Source organism: Coregonus lavaretus (assembly GCF_964263955.1).
Source record: "Coregonus lavaretus genome assembly, contig: HAP1_SCAFFOLD_316, whole genome shotgun sequence".
Taxonomy (NCBI): Eukaryota; Metazoa; Chordata; class Actinopteri; order Salmoniformes; family Salmonidae; genus Coregonus; species Coregonus lavaretus.
Window position 1 is genome coordinate 331,410 of NW_028156444.1, and position 20,286 is coordinate 351,695.

Below are 20,286 nucleotides of genomic sequence, written 5' to 3' on the forward strand. Positions count from 1 at the left end.
ACACCTTCCCCCTAAAACACAATTACACGGGGAGGAGACATCAGTGTGAAATGAGCGTTAATTTACATACATTGCATTTCGTATGCCAGTTTAATACGCCATGCAAGTGACTCGGCAAGTAGCCTTGTAGTTGAACTTTTGTAGGCTTTTAATGGCAAAAACTTAATAAAAGGCATCTGGCAGAAGTAAATTCAAACACAAACATAATTGTGTATATCTTATGAGGGCATTTTCATGAATTTGAAATAATCTTGAAGCCCATTCAAAAGACCAGGGACATAAACACTGAAATATGACGTAGGAGCGTATAACTTGCATGGCGTATTGTCATGAAAAGCCATATGTTTTTTTGCGTAGAGCTTCCTATTGGTCATTTCTGATATTTTCCAAGTGGGCAACTGAGCTCATTTTCCTACAACGAGTTTTCAAGTCAGAAATGACCATCCCCCGTACATGTCTTGTGCACCTCTGTTTACGTTCCTCCTGTATGCCCGTTGTGAGGGAGCACCTCGTCTGTCGTATTTTCGGCACAATATTGGCTCTCTCCCGAAATAAACTCCCAAGTCTCGCCACTACTTTTGTAGTGCCTTGTTAAAAGTGTGCAACACTTTTCACAGACTGATTTAGCGAGATCATCCACCTCAGCGATGGGACCAGTTATCTCCCTTAGTGCCCTATAGTATAATCGTATCAGGCCGACGTCTTGGCAACAATAAAGAGATGGCGTTTGTACTTCTTATGGGATAGTTTTCACCAAAAGGGTGACACACATCGACCACAGATTTTACAGGTGTATCAGGCTTTTTTCTTCTCGGGAAGCCATTAGCTAGCTGGAAGGTATAGTTTTTTTCTCCCTTTGAGGTCAGGAGGAATGTTTTTGCTAGCACACAACAAGTTCTTGCCCGGGTCCTGCCTCCATTTGGAGCCACGCCTCGCATTCGTGTGATTTGCTCAAATTAAATGATGGCCAATAGGGCTCCGACGGGCCGCGCCCATCTTCCCACGGTTATGGTTCCGTAACTGACACCCCACTCAGTTTTAGCATACACATTTCTGCAACATGCTGGTAGGGTCGATTTTTCTAGGAGGTATTTGTCTGTCTGAAAAACAGCACAGCTAACCAGACAGTCTGGCTGTTGACAAGGTCGTAACTTCAGGTTCAGGCTAGCTTGCGCGGTCGAGGAAGGTTGTGTTTGGAGAAGGTTACAAGAGTAGGTGGGATAAATCGTTGAAAAACAAACAAACTTTACTCTGTGGCGGTGGTTCGGCACGGCTGTGCTGTGAATGGGTCAGAGATGGTAGGATATAGTGATGGAGAAGAAAGTGAAGCAAGTATGGAACATAGCGGTACAAATAAAGGAGGGAGTAAGAAAGAGAAAAAGAAAGCGGGAGAGAACGGGAGTAGGGGTATGAAGGGGAGCGAGAGGTCTATGGAGGCAGAAAAGGAAGTTTGAGGAGCGCAACTTAGCTTCCAACGCTAGCGGAAGTTCGGAGGTAGAATGTGCAGAGGAAGGGCAAGATAAGATGCAAGGGGAGCATGGAGGTGAGGAGGAGCATAAAGTGATTCTGAAGTTTAGGGAGGAAGGTGGAGTTGGGGCGATGAGTCCGATTAGGTTGACGGCTGTGATAAAAGAGTTGATTGGGGAAGTTGTCAATGCTAAAGTGTTAAGAGATGGGAGCTTGTTGGTGTTCTGTAAGGACATGGCGCAGAGGGAAAAAGCTCTGAGTGAAGCAAATAGGGAAGTGTAAGGTCGAGCAGCTGGACTGATCAAGCAGGGAATCAGTGGATTAAAGGGGTGATAACAGGATGGTCTGTGAGTGTTAGCACTAAAGAGGTAAGGGACAATTTGAGAGGAGGCGTTCTAGTGAATGTACAAAGATTGCAAGCAACAAGGGGTGGAGTTAGGGTAGATAGCACGTCTATTCTGTTACATTTCAAGGACCGGGTACTGCCAAATAAAGTAACAATAGGATATATTAGTTATTATGTGAGGGCTTATGTACAGAAGCCTTTAAGATGTTATAAATGCCAGAGGTTTGGGCATGTGGCACCAGTCTGTAAAGAGAAAAAGAGGTGTGCCAGGTGTGGAGGGGAGCATGAGTATGGGAAGTGTGGAGATGGTGTACAACCAAAGTGCTTCAACTGTGGGGGTGCTCATAGTGTGGCATATAGTATGTGTGAGGCTATGAAGCAGGCAGTGGAGGTGCTACAAGTGAGAGTGGAGAGAAGGGTGTCATATGCTGAGGCAGTGAGGGTGGTCCAGGTCCAGGGAGATACAGGTTCAAGGGAGAGATGGGTAGGAGCATCTAGACCGGGGATTACGGGGCAGGTGGGCAGCGATATGGTACAGAAAGAAAAGAGAAAGCTGGTGACGTTCAAAGCAGGAACTATCAGTAGCACTGATAAAGTAGTCTAAAACAGAGGATTAAGCTAATAGTGAAAGCTGCTGGGAGACATTTGAGTATGACAGGGTTGACATGGGAAGAGGTTCGTGATGACCTCAATCAGCCGATGGTGGAGTCATGTACAGTTGAAGTCGGAAGTTTACATACACCTTATACATTTAAACTAAGTTTTTCACAATTCCTGACATTTAATCCTAGTGAAAATACCCTGTTTTAGGTCAGTTAGGATCACCACTTTATTTTAAAAAAAATGTGAAATGTCAGAATAATACTAGAGAGTGATTTATTTAAGCTTTTATTTATTTCATCACATTTCCAGTGGGTCAGAAGTTTACATACACTCAATTAGTATTTGGTAGCATTGCCTTTAAATTGTTTAACTTGGGTCAAACGTTTCGGGTAGCCTTCCACAAGCTTCCCACAATAAGTTGGGTGAATTTTGGCACATTCCTCCTGGCAGAGCTGGTGTAACTGAGTAAGGTTTGAAGGCCTCCTTGATCGCACACGCTTTTTCAGTTCTGCCCACAAATTTGCTATAGGTTTGAGGTCATGGCTTTATGATGGCCACTCCAATACCTTGACATTGTTGTCCTTAAGCCATTTTGCCACAACATTGGAAGTATGCTTGGGGTCACTGTCCATTTGGAAGACCCATTTGCGACCAAGCTTTAACTTCCTGACTGATGTCTTGAGATGTTGCTTCATATATCCACATAATTTTCCTTCCTCATGATGCCATCTATTCTGTGAAGTGCACCAGTCCCTCCTGCAGCAAAGCACCCCCACAGCATGATGCTGCCACCCCCGTGTTTCACGGTTGGGATGGTGTTCTTCTGCTTGCAAGCAACCCCCTTTTTCCTCCAAACATAACGATGGTCATTATGGCAAACAGTTATATTTTTGTTTCATCCGACCAGAGGACATTTCTCCAAAAAGTACGATCTTTGTCCCAATGTGCAGTTGCAAACCGTAGTCTGGCTTTTTTATGGCGGTTTTAAGGCAGTGGCTTCTTCCTTGCTGAGCGGCCTTTCAGGTTATGTCGATATAGGACTTGTTTTACTGTGGATATAGATACTTTAGTACCTGTTTCCTCCAGCATCTTCACAAGGTCCTTTGCTGTTGTTCTGAGATTGATTTGCACTTTTCGCACCAAAGTACGTTCATCTCTAGGAGACTGAACGCGTCTCCTTCCTGAGCGTATGACGGCTGCATGGTCCCATGGTGTTTATACTTGCATACTATTGTTTGTACAGATGAACGTGGTACCTTCAGGCATTTGGAAATTGCTCCCAAGGATGAACCAGACTTGGTTCTGAACCAGACTTGTGGAGGTCGACGGATAGTTCTCCTTACTATGGCCTGTGCCTGGTTATACTGAATCAGATGTTGGAAGTTATGCGTCCTTTTCAGTACTCTAAATGCCCTGTTCCTACTCCTCACCATTGCCCCACATTCCTCCATCCACCATGGGACTGCTTTCCTCCTCCTCCCTGAACTCTTAGGTATAGCCTCAGTAGCTGCCCCCACTAACGCTGTTCTCACCCAGTTATTCATACTATCCGCATCCCCTCTTATATCCACCCAAGCCATCACCTGCTCACTCAGCTCCTGAAACTGATCCCACTTTGCCCTTCCAAACACCCACCTGCCTACTCCATCCACTGACACCTCCTCCTCCTCCCTATACTGTGCATACTATGGGGTAATGATCACTCCCTACTTTTGACTCCTCTCATACCTCCCACACACATTTCCTGCCATCGCACTAGATACCAAAGTGAGGTCCAGGGCAGACTCTTTCCCTGTGGCTACATCAATCCTGGTCCCTCTGCCATCATTCAGGCACACCATATCTTTATTTTCTATCAAATTTTTCATCACTTGGCCATTTCCATCCACCCATTTCCACCCCCAAAGCGTGTTGTGGGTGTTAAAATACCCACACCACATTACCTTACTTCTTTCCTGGCCCTCCACCCTCTCCAGCACTTCCATGTCCAATATCTGACACGGATTATAGTAGTTCACAACCACTAGCACCCCTCCTCTCAGCCACACCTCCACCATCACATATTGCTGTTCAATACCTTTGCCTATCATCTTGTAGGGAATTCCTTGCTTTATGAAGGTGGCACACCCCCCCCTACCCCTATATCTCGGTCCCTACAAACCACTACATATCCCTGTATGATAAACTCCACAGTCGGTTTGAGCCATGTTTCCTGCACACAAATCACATCAGGCTTAGCTAGCATATCAACAATGAACTGCTTGAACTCCTGCCCATTAGCCAACATGCTTCAAGCATTCCATTGTAGAACTACCACCATAACTAAGATCCAGTAATACAGTTGAAGTCGGAAGTTTACATACACTTAGGTTGGAGTCATTAAAACACACCTTTCAACCACTCCACAAATGTCTTGTTAACAAACTATAGTTTTGGCAAGTCGGTTAAGACATCTACTTTGTACATGACACAAGTAATTTTTCCAACAATTGTTTACAGACAGATTATTTCACTTATAATTCACTGTATCACAATTCCAGTGGGTCAGAAGTTTACATACACTAAGTTGACTGTGCCTTTAAACAGCTTGGAAAATTCCAGAAAATGATGTAATGGCTTTAGAAGCTTCTGATAGGCTAATTGACATCATTTGAGTCAATTGGAGGTGTACCTGTGGATGTATTTCAAGGCCTACCTTCAAACTCAGTGCCTCTTTGCTTGACATCATTGTAAAATCAAAAGAAATCAGCCAAGACCTCAGGAAAAAAATTGTAGACCTCCACATGTCTGGTTCATCCTTCGGAGCAATTTCCAAACGCCTGAAGGTACCACGTTCATCTGTACAAACAATAGTACGCAAGTATAAACACCATGGGACCACGCAGCCGTCATACCGCTCAGGAAGGAGACGCGTTCTGTCTCCTAGAGATGAGAGGAGAAATGTCCTCTGGTCTGATGAAACAAAAATATAACTGTTTGGCCATAATGACCATCGTTATGTTTGGAGGAAAAATGTGGTGCTTGCAAGCCGAAGAACACCATCCCAACCGTGAAGCACAGGGGTGGCAGCATCATTCTGTGGGGGTGCTTTGCTGTAGGAGGGACTGGTGCACTTCACAGAATAGATGGCCTCATGAGGAATGAAAATTATGTGGATATATTGAAGCAACATCTCAAGACATCAGTCAGGAAGTTAAAGCTTGGTCGCAAATGGCTCTTCCAAATGGACAATGACCCCAAGCATACGTCCAATGTTGTGGCAAAATGGCTTAAGGACAACAAAGTCAAGGTATTGGAGTGGCCATCACAAAGCCTTGACCTCAATCCTATAGAACATTTGATGGGCAGAACTGAAAAAGTATGTGCGAGCAAGGAGGCCTACAAACCTGACTCAGTTACACCAGCTCTGTCAGGAGGAATGTGCCAAAATTCACCCAACTTATTGTGGGAAGCTTGTGGAAGGCTACCCGAAACGTTTGACCCAAGTTAAACAATTTAAAGGCAATGCTACCAAAGACTAATTGAGTGTATGTAAACTTCTGACCCACTGGGAATGTGATGAAATAAATAAAAGCTTAAATAAATCATTCTCTCTACTATTATTCTGACATTTCACATTCTTAAAATAAAGTGGTGATCCTAACTGACCTAAGACAGGGAATTTGTACTAGGATTAAATGTCAGGAAATGTGAAAAACTGAGTTTAAATGTATTTGGCTAAGGTGTATGTAAACTTCTGACTTCAACTGTATGTAAGATTATGGAACGTATGATTACGGAAAGGCTAATTTACTTCCTGGAGAGCAGAGGGCTAGTATCGTCACATCAGAGTGAGTTCAGGAAGGGTAGGGTAGGGGAACTATGGATCCAGTAATCTGCTTAGAAGCAAAGGTCAGGAAGGCTCAGGTGAACAAGGAGACTGTTGTAGCTGTCTTTTTTTATGTGGAGAAGGCGTATGATAGGATGTGGAAGGAGGGGTTGTTAATCAAGCTTGATAATATGGGGGTAGGAGGAAGAACGTACAACTTCCTGTTTGGAAGGTCTATCCAGGTGAGGGTGGGGAAGTCTTTATCAGGCAGCTACTTGGTGGATAACGATACACCACAGGGGAGCGTGATTAGTCCTTTGTTGTTCTCAATCATGATCAATGATGTTTACTCTCATGTACTGCCGGATATAGGGAGGTCGTTATTTGCAGATGATGGGGCCTTATGGAAGAGGGGAAGAAATGTGCCATACATAGTCAGGAAGGTACAGGAAGCAATTGATGAGGTAGAGCAGTGGCCATTAATGTGGGGATTCAGGTTCTCTGTAGAGAAAACTCAAACAGTGTTCTTTACCAGGAGGAAGGTGGGAGATTAGGTATGCTTGAGGTTATATGGGAGAAACTTGGAGAGGGTGTGGGCCTTCAGGTTCCTTGGGGTATGCTTTGACACTAGACTGACCTGGGCAGAACACATTGAGAGTGGTGGGAAAGTGTAAGAAGGTGGTAAATGTGATGCGCTGTCTGACTTGGAAGGAGTGGGGGGCTGGGCGTTCCTCATTGAAGACCATGTATGTTGCATTGATCTCATCTGTAATAGACTATGGCAGTATAGCATATTGTTCGGCAGCCCGGACCTCACTGGAAAGGCTAGATGTCATACAGGGGCAAGGACTCAGAATATGTAGTGGGGCGTTTCGGACATCCCCAGTGGCTGCATTACAGGTGGAGATGGGGGATATGCCATTGCAGATTAGGAGACAGCAGCTGGCAATGAATTATTGGGTCAACCTACAAGGACATGGGGTGTCTCATCCTGCGAAAGGGATTCTACAGGCATGCTGGGAACATGAGCGAAAGAACACAAGCTTTGGGTGGGTGGGTAATACCCAGGCGAAGGAGATGGGACTGTATGGAAGGGAGTTTAGTCCAACGGTAGTTATTCCTGTAAATCCACCATGGCTACTCCCGCCTCCAGAAGTGTTGGAGAGACTACAGAAAGATAGGGAGGGTGTTGATCCAGCTGATTTCTTTAAGAGACATCTGGAAACTGTGTATCAGGATTTTGTGGCCATTTACACAGATGGTTCAAAGATCCAAGGACAGGACGTACTGGGTCAGCATTTGAAGTGCAGTAATGTGGAGTGGAAGTCAGGAAACGTATTACAGATCATCTGGCTGTATATACGGCAGAGCTGATGGCCATACTGTTGGCATTGCAGTGGGTGGAGGAAGTCAAACAAGACAGGGTAGTTATTTCCTCTGATTCATGTGCAGAGTTAATGAGTCTCCAGTCCTTTAGCTCACGTAGCAGACAATACCTGCTTTATGATGAGCTACAAACCCATGGCAGGATTAAACAGATGGGTATTCACATAAGATTTGGGCGGCAGGTAGCTTAGTGGTTAAGAGCGTTGTGCCAGTAACCGAAAGGTCGCTGGTTCTAATCCCTCAGCCGACTAGGTGAAAAATCTGTCGATGTGCCCTTGAGCAAGGCACTTAACCCTAATTGCTCCTGTAAGTCGCTCTGGATAAGAGCGTCTGCTAAATAATATATATATATATATATATTTACTTGGGTCCCAGCCCATGTGGGGGTGGAGGGGAACGAGGCAGTAGATGAACAGGCTAAACAAGCACTTAGTAGTGGGGATGTTGAAGTTTCAATGAGCAAGGCAGAGGCAAAAATATTGATATATACAGTGATGGCAGGAGCAGTGGAATAGAGATAATAAGGGAAGGCATTTATTTCAAGTACAGAGGAAAGTCAGGGAGGACGGCAGGAAGGGACAGAAGATCCAAAATCCAAGATGGCATAGCAGTGCGTCGTGTATTATGTTGTGTCCTCGTGTAAATAGCCAGTTTTTTTGTTGTCTTTTTTCATATATATTTCTCTCTCACTTTCCATCCTTAACTAAATATACTTTCCTGCAACCCGCCTCACCCAATGTGGAACAGATTCTATTATTTCTTCATACCTTTTATCAAGAACCCACGGCTGAAACTAGCCAGCTAACTAGCTACTTGCTATTAGCTATTGCTATTAGCCACCGTTAGCGGTCTTCACCACTGTCCGTGGCCTGCACTACCTACCAGCCAGCTTTAGCCTGGACAATTATCGGCCAGTCTGCACAGCGTGCTATCGACCCAGAGCATTTAGGATTTTCTGCCGGAATCACTGAATCTAGAATCTCCAGTTGAAAATAGCTAGCCAGCTAACTAGATAACTAGCTACTTACTATTAGCCACTGTTGGCGGTTTTCACCCAGAACATCGGATTTTCTGCCGGAATAACTGAATCACTGGACATCAACTAGCTCACCGGATCGCAACTAGCTAGCCGCAACCGAATGGATGTTGCTGTAGGCTAATCACCACTGCCCCCGAAGCAAGCACCAGTTAGCCTTGAGCTAGCCTCGAGCCAAGCCCATATCCCGGCTATCTACCTCTTTGTCTACCGGACGGGAGTAGCCAGCTAACTAGCTACTTGCTATTAGCTACCGTTAGCGGTTTTTCACCATTGTCCGTGGCCTGCACTACCTACCAGCCAGCTCTAGCCTGGACTATTATCGGCCAGTCTGCACTGTCTGCACAGCGCGTTATCGACCCAGAACATATCGGATTTTCTGCCGGAATCACTGAATCACTGGACCTTTAACACTGGATCATCGCAACTAGCTAGCTGCAACCAAATGGATGTTGTTGTTGGCTAATCAGCCTTGAGCTAGCCTCGAGTCAGGCACATCTCCCGGCTATCTACCTCTCTGTCAACCGGACGGGACCTCCTAGAGTCGACACGGAGCCCCGCGGATCCATCACGACTGGTCTGCCGACGTAATCGTCTGTGGTTTCAACAGGCTTCCCGTTGCGACGACCACGAAGATCCATCTGCTAGCCCCAGACCGCTAGCACACGCAAACAACAGCCGTACTTCCTGCTCGCTGTGCTGTAGCACCAATTCGAACTGCTCTCGGACACACATATTGCTGTTCACTGGACCTTATGATCACTCAGCTGCACAGCTGATGCCTGCTGGACTGTTCCTTTACACGGTACCCTGTCCATCTGTTTATCTGTTTAGCCTCAGCCCAAACTTTCATCGCCATTACCAGTTGTTGTCTTAGCTCTCTCTAATAACACCTGTGATTGCTTTATGCCTCTCTCCTATGTCAATATGCCTTGCCTATTGCTGTTCCAGTTAGTTCTTATTATAAAATTTCACTGTAGAACCCCAAGTCCCTCTCAAACTGCCTCAAATAGCTCCTTTGTTCCACCCCCCATACACACCGAGACCGGCTCAATCAGTGCCTCCAGTGATGCTATCTCTTTCAATGTTGCCCATCGCTTAGGTTTACCTCCACTGTCCTCATATCCTTCCATATTATAAAAGCGTCTGCTAAATGGCTTATTATTATTATTATATCCCTGAATCTATTCTACAATGCCCGGAAATCTGCCCCCTTTATTCTCTGTACCCAACGCACTAGAAGACCAGTTCTTAAAGCCTTTAGCCGTATCCTTATTCTAGTCCTCCTCTGTTCCTCTGGTGATGTAGAGGCTAACCCAGGCCCTGCAGCCCCCAGTATCACTCCTACTCCCCAGGAGCTATCATTTGTTGACTTCTGTAACCGTAAAAGCCTTAGTTTTCTGCACGTTAACATCAGAAGCCTCCTTCCTAAGTTTTAGTTATTCACTGCGTTAGCACACTCCGCCAACCCTGATGTTCTAGCAGTGTATGAATCCTGGCTTAGGAAGGCCACCAAAAATTCAGAAATGTCCATACCCAACTACAACTTTTTCCGTCTAGATAGAACTGCCAAAGGGGGTGGAGTTGCAATCTACTGTAGAGAGCCTGCAGAGCTCTATCATACTATCCAGGTCTGTGCCCAAACAGTTTGAGCTCCTACTTCTAAAAATCCACCTTTCCAGAAATAAGTCTCTCACTGTTGCCGCTTGCTACAGCCCCCCCTCAGCCCCCAGCTGTGCCCTGGACACCATATGTGAATTGATTGCTCCCCATCTATCCTCAGATTTCGTACTGCTTGGTGACCTAAACTGGGATATGCTTAACACCCCGGCCATCCACAATCCAAACTAGATGCCCTCAATCTCACACAAATTATCAAGGAACCTACCAGGTACAACCCTAAATCCGTAAACATGGGCACCCTCATAGATATCATCCTGACTAACTTACCCTCTAAATACACCTCCGCTGTCTTCAACTAGGATCTCAGCGATCACTGCCTTATTGCCTGTGTCCGTAACGGGTCCGAGGTCAAACGACCACCCCTCATCACTGTCAAACGCTCCCTAAAACACTTTAGAGAGCAGGCCTTCCTAATTGACCTGGCCCAGGTATCCTGGATGGATATCGATCTCATTCCGTCAGTAGAGGATGCCTGGTTGTTCTTTAAAAGTGCTTTCCTCTCAATCTTAAATAAGCATGCCCCATTCAAAAAATGCAGAACTAAGAACAGATATAGCCCCTGGTTCTCCTCAGACTTGACTGCCCTTGACCAGCACAAAAACATCCTGTGGCGTACTGCATTAGCATCGAATAGCCCCCGCGATATGCAACTTTTCAGGGAAGTTAGGAACCAATTTACACAAGCAGTTAGGAAAGCAAAGGCTAGCTTTTTCAAACAGAAATGTGCATCCTGTAGCACTAACTCCAAAAAGTTTTGGGACACTGTAAAGTCCATGGAGAATAAGAGCACCTCCTCCCAGCTGCCCACTGCAATGAGGCTGGGAAACACTATCACCACCGATAAATCTACAATAATCAAGAATTTCAACAAGCATTTTGCTACGGCTGGCCATGCTTTCCACCTGGCTACCACTACCCCAGCCACCAGCTCTGCACATTCCGCTGCAACTTGCCCATGCCCCCCCCCCCCGCTTCTCCTTCACACAAATTCAGACAGCTGATGTTCTGAAAGAGCTGCAAAATCTGGACCCCTACAAATCATCTGGGCTAGACAATCTGGACCCTTTCTTTCTAAAAATAGCTGCCGAAATTGTCGCAACCCCTATTACTAGCCTGTTCAACATCTCTTTCGGAACGTCTGAGATCCCCAGAGATTGGAAAGCTGCCGCGGTCATCCCCCTCTTCAAAGGGGGTGACACTCTAGATCCAAACTGTTACAGACCTATATCCATCCTGCCCTGCCTTTCGAAAAAAGTATTTGAAAGCCAAGTTAACCAACAGATCACTGACCATTTTGAATAACACCGTACCTTCTCCGCTATGCAATCCGGTTTCCGAGCTGGTCATGCGTGCACCTCAGCCACGCTCAAGGTCCTAAACGATATTATAACCGCGATCGATAATAGACAGGACTGTGCAGCCGTCTTCATCGACCTGGCCAAGGCATTCGACTCTGTCAACCACCGCATTCTTATTGGCAGACTAAATAGCCTTGCTTTCTCAAATGACTGCCTCGCCTGGTTCACCAACTACTTCTCAGATAGAGTTCAATGTGTCAAATCGGAGGGCCTGTTGTCTGGACCTATGACAGTCTATGGGGGTGCCACAGGGTTCAATTCTTGGGCCAACTCTTTTCTCCGTGTATATCAATGATGTCGCTCTTGCTGCTGGTGACTTTCAGATCCACCTCTACGCAGACGACACCATTTTGTATACATCTGGCCCTTCATTGGACACTGTGTTAACAAACCTCCAAACGAGCTTCAATGCCATACAACACTCCTTCCGTAGCCTCCAACTGCTCTTAAACACTAGTAAAACTAAATGCATGCTCTTCAATCGAACGCTGCTGGCACCCGCCCACCCGACTAGAATCACTACTCTCCACGGGTCTGACCTAGAGTATGTGGACAACTACAAATACCTAGGTGTCTGGTTAGACTGTAAACTCTCCTTCCAGACTCACATTAAGCATCTCCAATCCAAAGTTAAATCTAGAATCTGCTTCCTATTTCGCAAAACAAAGCCTCCTTCACTCATGCTGCCAAACATGCCCTCGTAAAACTGACTATCTTACCGATCCTTGACTTCGGCGATGTCATTTACAAAATAGCCTCCAACACTCTACTCAGCAAATTGGATGTAGTCTATCACAGTGCCATCCGTTTTGTCACCAAAGCCCCATATACTACCCACCACTGTGACCTGTACGCTCTTGTTTGCTGGTCCTCACTACATATTCGTCGCCAAACCCACTGGCTCCAGGCCATCTATAAATCACTGCTAGGCAAATCCCCGCCTTATCTTAGCTCATTGGTCACCATAGCAACACCCACCCGTAGTATGCGCTCCAGCGGGTATATCTCACTGGTCATCCCCAAAGCCAACACCACCTTTGGCCGCCATTCCTTCCAGTTCTCTGCTGCCAATGACTGGAACGAACTGCAAAAATCTCTGAAGCTGGAGACTCTTATCTCCCTCACTAACTTTAAGTGTCAGTTGTCAGAGCACCTTACTGATCACTGCACCTGTACACAGCCCATCTGAAATTAGCCCACCCAACTACCTCATCCCCATATTGTTATTTGCTCATTTGCACCCCAGTATCTCTATTTGCACATCATCTCTTGCACATCTATCATTCCAGTGTTAATACTAATTGTAATTATTTTTCACTATGGCCTATTTATTGCCTTACCTCCATAACTTGCTACATTTGCACACACTGTATATTTATTTTCTGTTGTATTTTTGACTTTGTTTTGTTTTACCCCATATGTAACTCTGTGTTGTTTTTATCGCACTGCTTTGCTTTATCTTGGCCAGGTCGTAGTTGTAAATGAGAACTTGTTCTCAACTGGCTTACCTGGTTAAATAAAGGTGAAATAAAAAATAAATAAAAAGAAGAGAGGAGGCTATTTTTACAAGATTAAGGGTGGGACACTGCCAGTTGAATAAAACATTAAATGTGATAGGAAAGCATCCAACAGGAAAGTGTGATTATTGTCAGGAAACAGAGACCGTGGAGCATGTATTGCTACAGTGTGGGCAGTATCAGAGGGAAAGAGAGAGGATGAGATCGAGTATGAGGGAGAAGGGGATACAGGCAATTAGTTTAAAGAGTATATTGAGTAAAACGTCATTAGATATAGTCTCAAATATTTTGTTATTTTTTAAGAGAAACGGGGCTGGCAGGTAGGATTTAGTTTCTCCCTGTCTCTGGCCCACACTCCAGTACAGTAGGTGGCGGTAATGCACCATAACGTTGGATGCCAACCGCCGATAAACCTCACTGAAGACAAAGAAGAACACGCTGGTAATCGGAGGCTGCATCCCAATATGGCGACCGGGGTGTGTCGTAAGGAAAGTAGTAGGCGTGTGGAAAGGAGTGGGTGTGTCGAAAGCGCTCTGCTGTAGGTTAGGCAGTTTTTATTGAGTGGTGTTGTTTTTCTTCAATTTCTTACCTGGCAACTACCGTACATTGAGCTACCATACCGCGAGAGTTTGTACTTCTGTTTTTAAGCGAGAGGATGAATCTTGAGTCAAATTTCACTGTTAGTTTTACACAAATAATTGTACATTTTCTGTTATAAAACTGACGATTGTTTGTTTTGATTAAAAGTATTTATGATGGGTGTACTGTTGCTTCATGCGTTGTATGCGTATGCTTACTGTGACTGTCACCCTGATATTGGCTACTAGGTAGCTATTTCCCACGCCGTTGCCGGACAGTAGTGCTTGTCAAGCGTGAGCGAAGGGCACAGTGTCCTGGTGTTGTTGCCTTTCATGCCCTCCCCATTGAGTAGTAGACTGTATGGATCAAGGTGACTATCACCTTGGTTACCAATATTAGTTATTTATTGTGTAGGCTGCTATCCTACTTGAAATAAAATCATGTGAGAGAAAAATAAATGGCCACGTTAGCTACCGCCAGCGACACGACCCTGATACCCAGTAAGAAGCACTTCAAGTCGGCAGGCACGTCTATACAACACCAGTGCACTGGTCACCGGCTTATTTCGTCGTGCAGCCCAATCAGCCACGCCAAACTGTCTTGAGTGGCAACAAACCTGCCCAATTGTCTGATTCGCTTTCCATACACCCACTCCTTTCGACACACCCACTTGCCCATACTCCAGTTGCCATATTGGGCTGCAGCTACCCACTTGGAGAATCGTGGTTCCAAACATTGAATAGGTACAAAGATCTCCGGGGTGAACCATTCATTCAAAAGATTAGAAATGGATTTTAAAAAACTGTGAAAGATTTAAAAAGATTCAAGGGTACAAGACTGTGGGCAAAAAAACTACTCATCCCATACAGCAGGGTTCTTCAATTCCGGTCCTGGAGGGCCGAAACACCTCTGTTTTTCATCCTCTCATTCTAATCAGGGGCTAATTCAGACCTGGGACACCAGGTTAGTGCAATTAACTACCAGGTAGAAATAAAAAACAGAAGTGTTTCGGCCCTCCAGGACCAGAATTGAAGAACCCTGCCATACAGCATTGCAGTCTGTATTGTCCAATCACAGAGCAGATACAAGTCACGTAACCACTGGACTAGTTCCTTTGAAATTTTGAGAAACATGGTGGTTGGTGGTTAGGCGAGGTGTTGCATTTCCAATTTCTGTCAGCTAGCTAATTAAGTAATAATGCCTGAGAAGCCGGTGTTTGGAGGATATATTGCCACGGGTGTTGTTAGGCCCGAGACGAACAACACAGCCATGGTCCAGTATTTTGTCCCAGACTGTAACCACAGACATGTCACAGGGGCTATAAAGCTGAAGCATCCGTTTAGAACGTTTTCTCACCACAGAATATGGTAGTCGAGGGTAGTGGGAGAGGATGGAACTAGGTGAAACTGTGCCGACATTCTGCTAATTTTCTCAACAATGAAACATCTGATCTCAATATATGTTTCTGTTCCCAAAACTAGAATCTGTTACGAACACAGTGCATTAAGTTTTATAGACTTGCTGCCTTGCCAAAGTAAAATAAAATACAAGAAAAACATTGTTTAGAAGGAGTGCAAGGTCGAATTGCGTTTCAGAGAGGAGGCGTTCCCTAACAGAAATATGCTACAACGTGCCAATAGGATCTTGCTAGCTCATGCTTTGCTTTGCCCACCTCCATGCTTGTTAAGCCCACTATGCTTAATTTGCTCCCACTGTAAACGACACTGATTAACTATCTTGGGTTAGTTATAAATATCTTTGCTGTAACCATCGCTCCGGAGTCCATGACTGCACTGCATTTTACAGTTTTTACACGTTTAGTGTAGCCAATATCAGGGTGACACAGTAAGCACACGCATACAAGCAAATGTTCACCCAACATTATTAGTACTTAATTCCAAACTCTTGCGGTAGTTCCGTGTCATGGTAACTTGTCGCTTAGAACCGAACTAGAGAGGAAGAGGCAAAGCGAGAGGTTTTAGTCCACCCAAAATCTGTCCACGCCCAGCAAAAAAATTAATTGATAATTTGCTACGTGAGGCTTATTTGATCGAATAGAAGTTTTGTAATAGTTAGGTTGTTACAAATGAAGAAGAAGAAAATTGACTTCTTTAAAATGGAGATAGCCTCAATGGCGCTGCCTATGCGGTCACATACTCTTTAATGGAACAGATACAAAGATGAGTCCTCTATCTATGTCTATGGCCTGTTGTTCACACACTTATCTGCCCTCTCATTGGACCTGATCTCGCCTCCTCCCGCCTGCCTTCCATCTTTGAGGACATGTATTTCCATTGTTAGAGCGGCCACTCGAATATCTTGTCAATATAATAGACAATCTTTGACCGAACAGACCATAGACTGTAAAAATGGTCTGTTTCTGTGGCGGCAGAAACGCTAAGGCTCATGGTTAGTGTAGTTTTTGGTGCTCCTTGAAACCAGGAACGTATGGTAAAAACAAGCAGTGGCGATTTTATCATGTAAATCTTGGTGGGGCAAACTCAAATCATTTTTTAAAATGCATGCCAGCAAAGCCACTATACAACACCTGATAACCAGGTAGCGAATCGCATTTCTGCATGTCTGGCAGACATATCAGTGTGGATGTCGGATCACCACCTCAAGCTGAACCTCGGCAAGACGGAGCTGCTCTTCCTCCCATGATCTCGCCATCACGGTTGACAACTCCATTGTGTCCTCCTCCCAGAGTGCAAAGAACCTTGGCGTGACCCTGGACAACACCCTGTCGTTCTCCGCTAACATCAAAGCGGTGACCCAATCCTGCAGGTTCATGCTCTAGAGGCTTACCTAGAAAGACTCACACCTGTAATTGCTGCCAAAGGTGATTATAACATGTATTGACTCAGGGGTGTGAATACTTATGCAAATTAGATATTTCTGTATGTTGTGTAGATGGGTGAGAAAAAATATATTTAATCCATTTTGAATTCAGGCTGTAACACAACAAAATGTGGATTAAGTCAAGGGGTATGAATACATTCTGAAGGCACTGTATCTGCACATATGTGACGTAGTACGCAATTCTCGGGGAACACTTTTGGCTCGTGAGTGCTACTTTCAGAACTACTGGCAAAAAAGTATACAAAAGTACAGAAGAATCTCTAATGTTTAACTATTTTTTTTTCTCTGAAAAATATAGTATTTTATAAATTAAATAATGTTGCCTATTGCATTTACAACACAACAGTACAACAACAAATCAAAATACCCCCAAAATAACTTGAAACATATGTTTTAAATGCAATATATTTTTATTACTATTCTAAAGAAATTAAATTACAAACAGAAAATGGAAGTATTCAAAGGTGGCAGTCTCCATGTGATCTCATTTGGAGATGTAATATCTGCAGCTTTTATTCAATATCACTTGGTTTAAGAAGTAGTCCTCAGTCTTAATTGACGCAAACCTCAGTGAGCCCAGACTGTGTGTAGCAGGGCTTCTCGGTTGCCTCGTAGTTGGATGCCTCAGCATTGTCAGATACAACTTTGGCTAGCTTGGTGTCGAATGGGTTCAATGCCACCTGGATGGCAGGCTCAGAGTCAGGCACAAGGAAGTTATCTGGGATGCTAGGCAGAGGCGGCTCACACTCTCTCAGGCTGACAGCACTCTTTCCAGGTCTCTTTTCCGACTCAGATTTGTCCTTAGTGGAGATGAACTCCTTTGACTTCTGCAACTCTTTTGCAGAATCGTCAGAAATGGGGGCACACTGTGGTGTGGATGATGCTTGTTTCAAACCAAACCGTGAAGAGATGCTCTCCCGAACTCTGGATGCCAGTGTCTGTGGTTCAGCGGTGGCTGGTTCCCTTTTCTTCAACCTGGCAGTGGCAATAGCATCAGATCGCCTTCTAGCCTCCTTGGAGATTCTCACAGCATCATAGAGAACCACTATTACGATGAAGCCATAGAAAACGAGCCCCAAAATCAGGTTCACCTTCACAAGTGGCTCGGAGTAAGAAGGGTCAGTCAATATGTTGACTCTGGGTTTGATCTTCAGGGTGCTCTTCTGAGCTTTTGGAGCTGGAGCCTGAAGATTTTCTTTGAAGACGTTGTTGTCACCTTGCAATGCTTTTTGCTTGTAAGCCTGTAGATAAGGAATACGTTTCTCCACAATCATCTGTGGGACTTTGGCTTTACCTGGGAAAGTATCATCTTTCATCCTCTGAAGTTGTTCCAGCATCTGGTCCACTTGCACCATTTTGGTCCATTTTGCAACATTGGGGATGTCCTGAACAGGGTGGTCCTTCACTGGCATCAAAGGCTTGTGCTCTGGAACAGAAATCAGGGGCTCTACAAGCTCCGAGGGCTCTTTGACATTTTTTGAGGAATATCCTTTTGTCAACTGGCCCAAGTTACCTGGAGAAGAATCGTCTTTCACCCGTAAACTCTCAAGTTGTTCCAGCAATGACTTAAAATTGGTCTCCTTTGTAGCATCAGGGTTGTTCTGAACAGAGTGGTCCTTCACTGGCATCAACGGCTTGTGCTCTGGAACATAAATCAGGGGCTCTACAAAGTCCGGGGGGTCTTTGACATTTTTTGAGGAATATCCTTTTGTCAACTGGCCCACGTTACCTGGAGAAGAATCGTCTTTCACCCGTAAACTATCAACTTGTTCTTTTGTAGCATCAGGGTTGTTCAGAATAGGGTGGTCCTTCCCTGGCATCAAAGTCATGTGCTCTGAAGACACCAACACATTTGCAGCAACAGGCGAAAGGAGACAGAAAATAACAGCCAACAATAACATCTTCATGTTGCACAGCCCACCCTTCTGGGAGAGCTGTGCCATTTTGATTAAATAAATTGTCTTTCAAAAGTAGGCAGTACAAATTCCAAGTCAAACTACTAGTTGGCTAGCTGTGCTTTGTAAAAGTGAATTGGTTTACTGTTCACTGTCAAACATACACAAGATATGGACCCAACATGATGTAATAGAAGAATCTGATTATAACATCACGAGTTCCAGAATGTTGTAACCTGCTCCTCATTGTATTCATTAATTCAGATAATTCATTAATTCATCTCTTTGGATACATTTGGCAATTAGTTTGACGCGCAGTCCCTGTCTCTAAACTGCTTTCTCCTACGACTTTGGCAAATGCCCCCGTGACCTACAGCTCCTCATATACTACCAGGTCATGGTAGTATCTACACTGGTGCTGGTGCTTGCGATGACCCAGCTAATTATGAGCTTTCTGACCCAGGGAGTGAGACACTTTTTGGCCTTCCTCATGGCCCGCACTGCCCCCCTGGAAACCAAATGTTTAAAGACATGGTACTTTGGTGGCTAAGAAAGTATTTTTTAAACCTCTCACTTTGGGCTGGATGCTTCAATGTCTAGTTCATACATGCATAATCTGAGGGAAGAATTACTGTTGAGAGAGAGAGAGAGAGAGAGAGAGAGAGAGGAGGACTTGTTGCACATACAGTGCCTTCAGAAAGTATTCACACCCCTGACTTTTGCCACATTTTGTTGTGTTACAGCCTGAATTTAAAATGTATTAAATTGAGATTTTGTGTCACTGGCCTACACACAATACCTCATAATGTCAAAGTGGAATTATGTTTTTCAAATTTTTTACAAATTAATAACAAATGAAAAGTTGAAATGTCTTGAGTCACTAAGTATTCAACCCCTTTGTTATGGCAAGCCTAAATAAGTTCAGGAGTAAACGTTTGCTTAACAAGCCACATAATAAGTTGCATGGACTCTGTGTGCAATAATAGTGTTTAACATGATTTTTGAATTACTACCTCATCTCTGTACCCAACACATACAATTATCAGTAAGGTCCCTCAGTCGAGCAGTGAATTTCAAACACAGATTCAACCACAAAGACCAGGGAGGTTTTCCAATGCCTCGCAAAGAAGGGCACCTATTGGTAGATGGGTAAAAATTGAAAAAGCAGACATTGAATATCCTTTTGAGCGTGGTGAAGTTATCAATGACACTTTGGATGGTGTATCAATACACCCAGTCACTACAAAGATACAGGCGACCTTCCTAACTCAATTGCTGGAGAGGAAGGAAACCGCTCAGGGATTTCACCATGAGGCCAATGGTGACTTACAAACAGTTACAGAGTTCAATGGCTGTGATGGAGGATGGATCAACAACATTGTAGTTACTCCACAATACTAACCTAATTGACAGATTGAAAAGAAGGAAGCCTGTACAGAATAAAAAATATTCCAAAACACACATCCTGTTTGCAACAAGGCACTAAAGTAATACTGCAAAAAATGTGGCAAAGCAATTCACTTTTTGTCCTGAATACAAAGCGTTATATTTGGGGGAAATCCAATACAACAAATTACTGAGTACCACTCTTCATATTTTCAAGCATAGTGAAGCGTTATATTTGGGGGAAATCCAATACAACAAATTCCTGAGTACCACTCTTCATATTTTCAAGCATAGTGGTGGCTGCATCATGTTATGTGTATGCTTGTAATCGTTAAGGACTGGGGAGTTTTGCAGGATAAA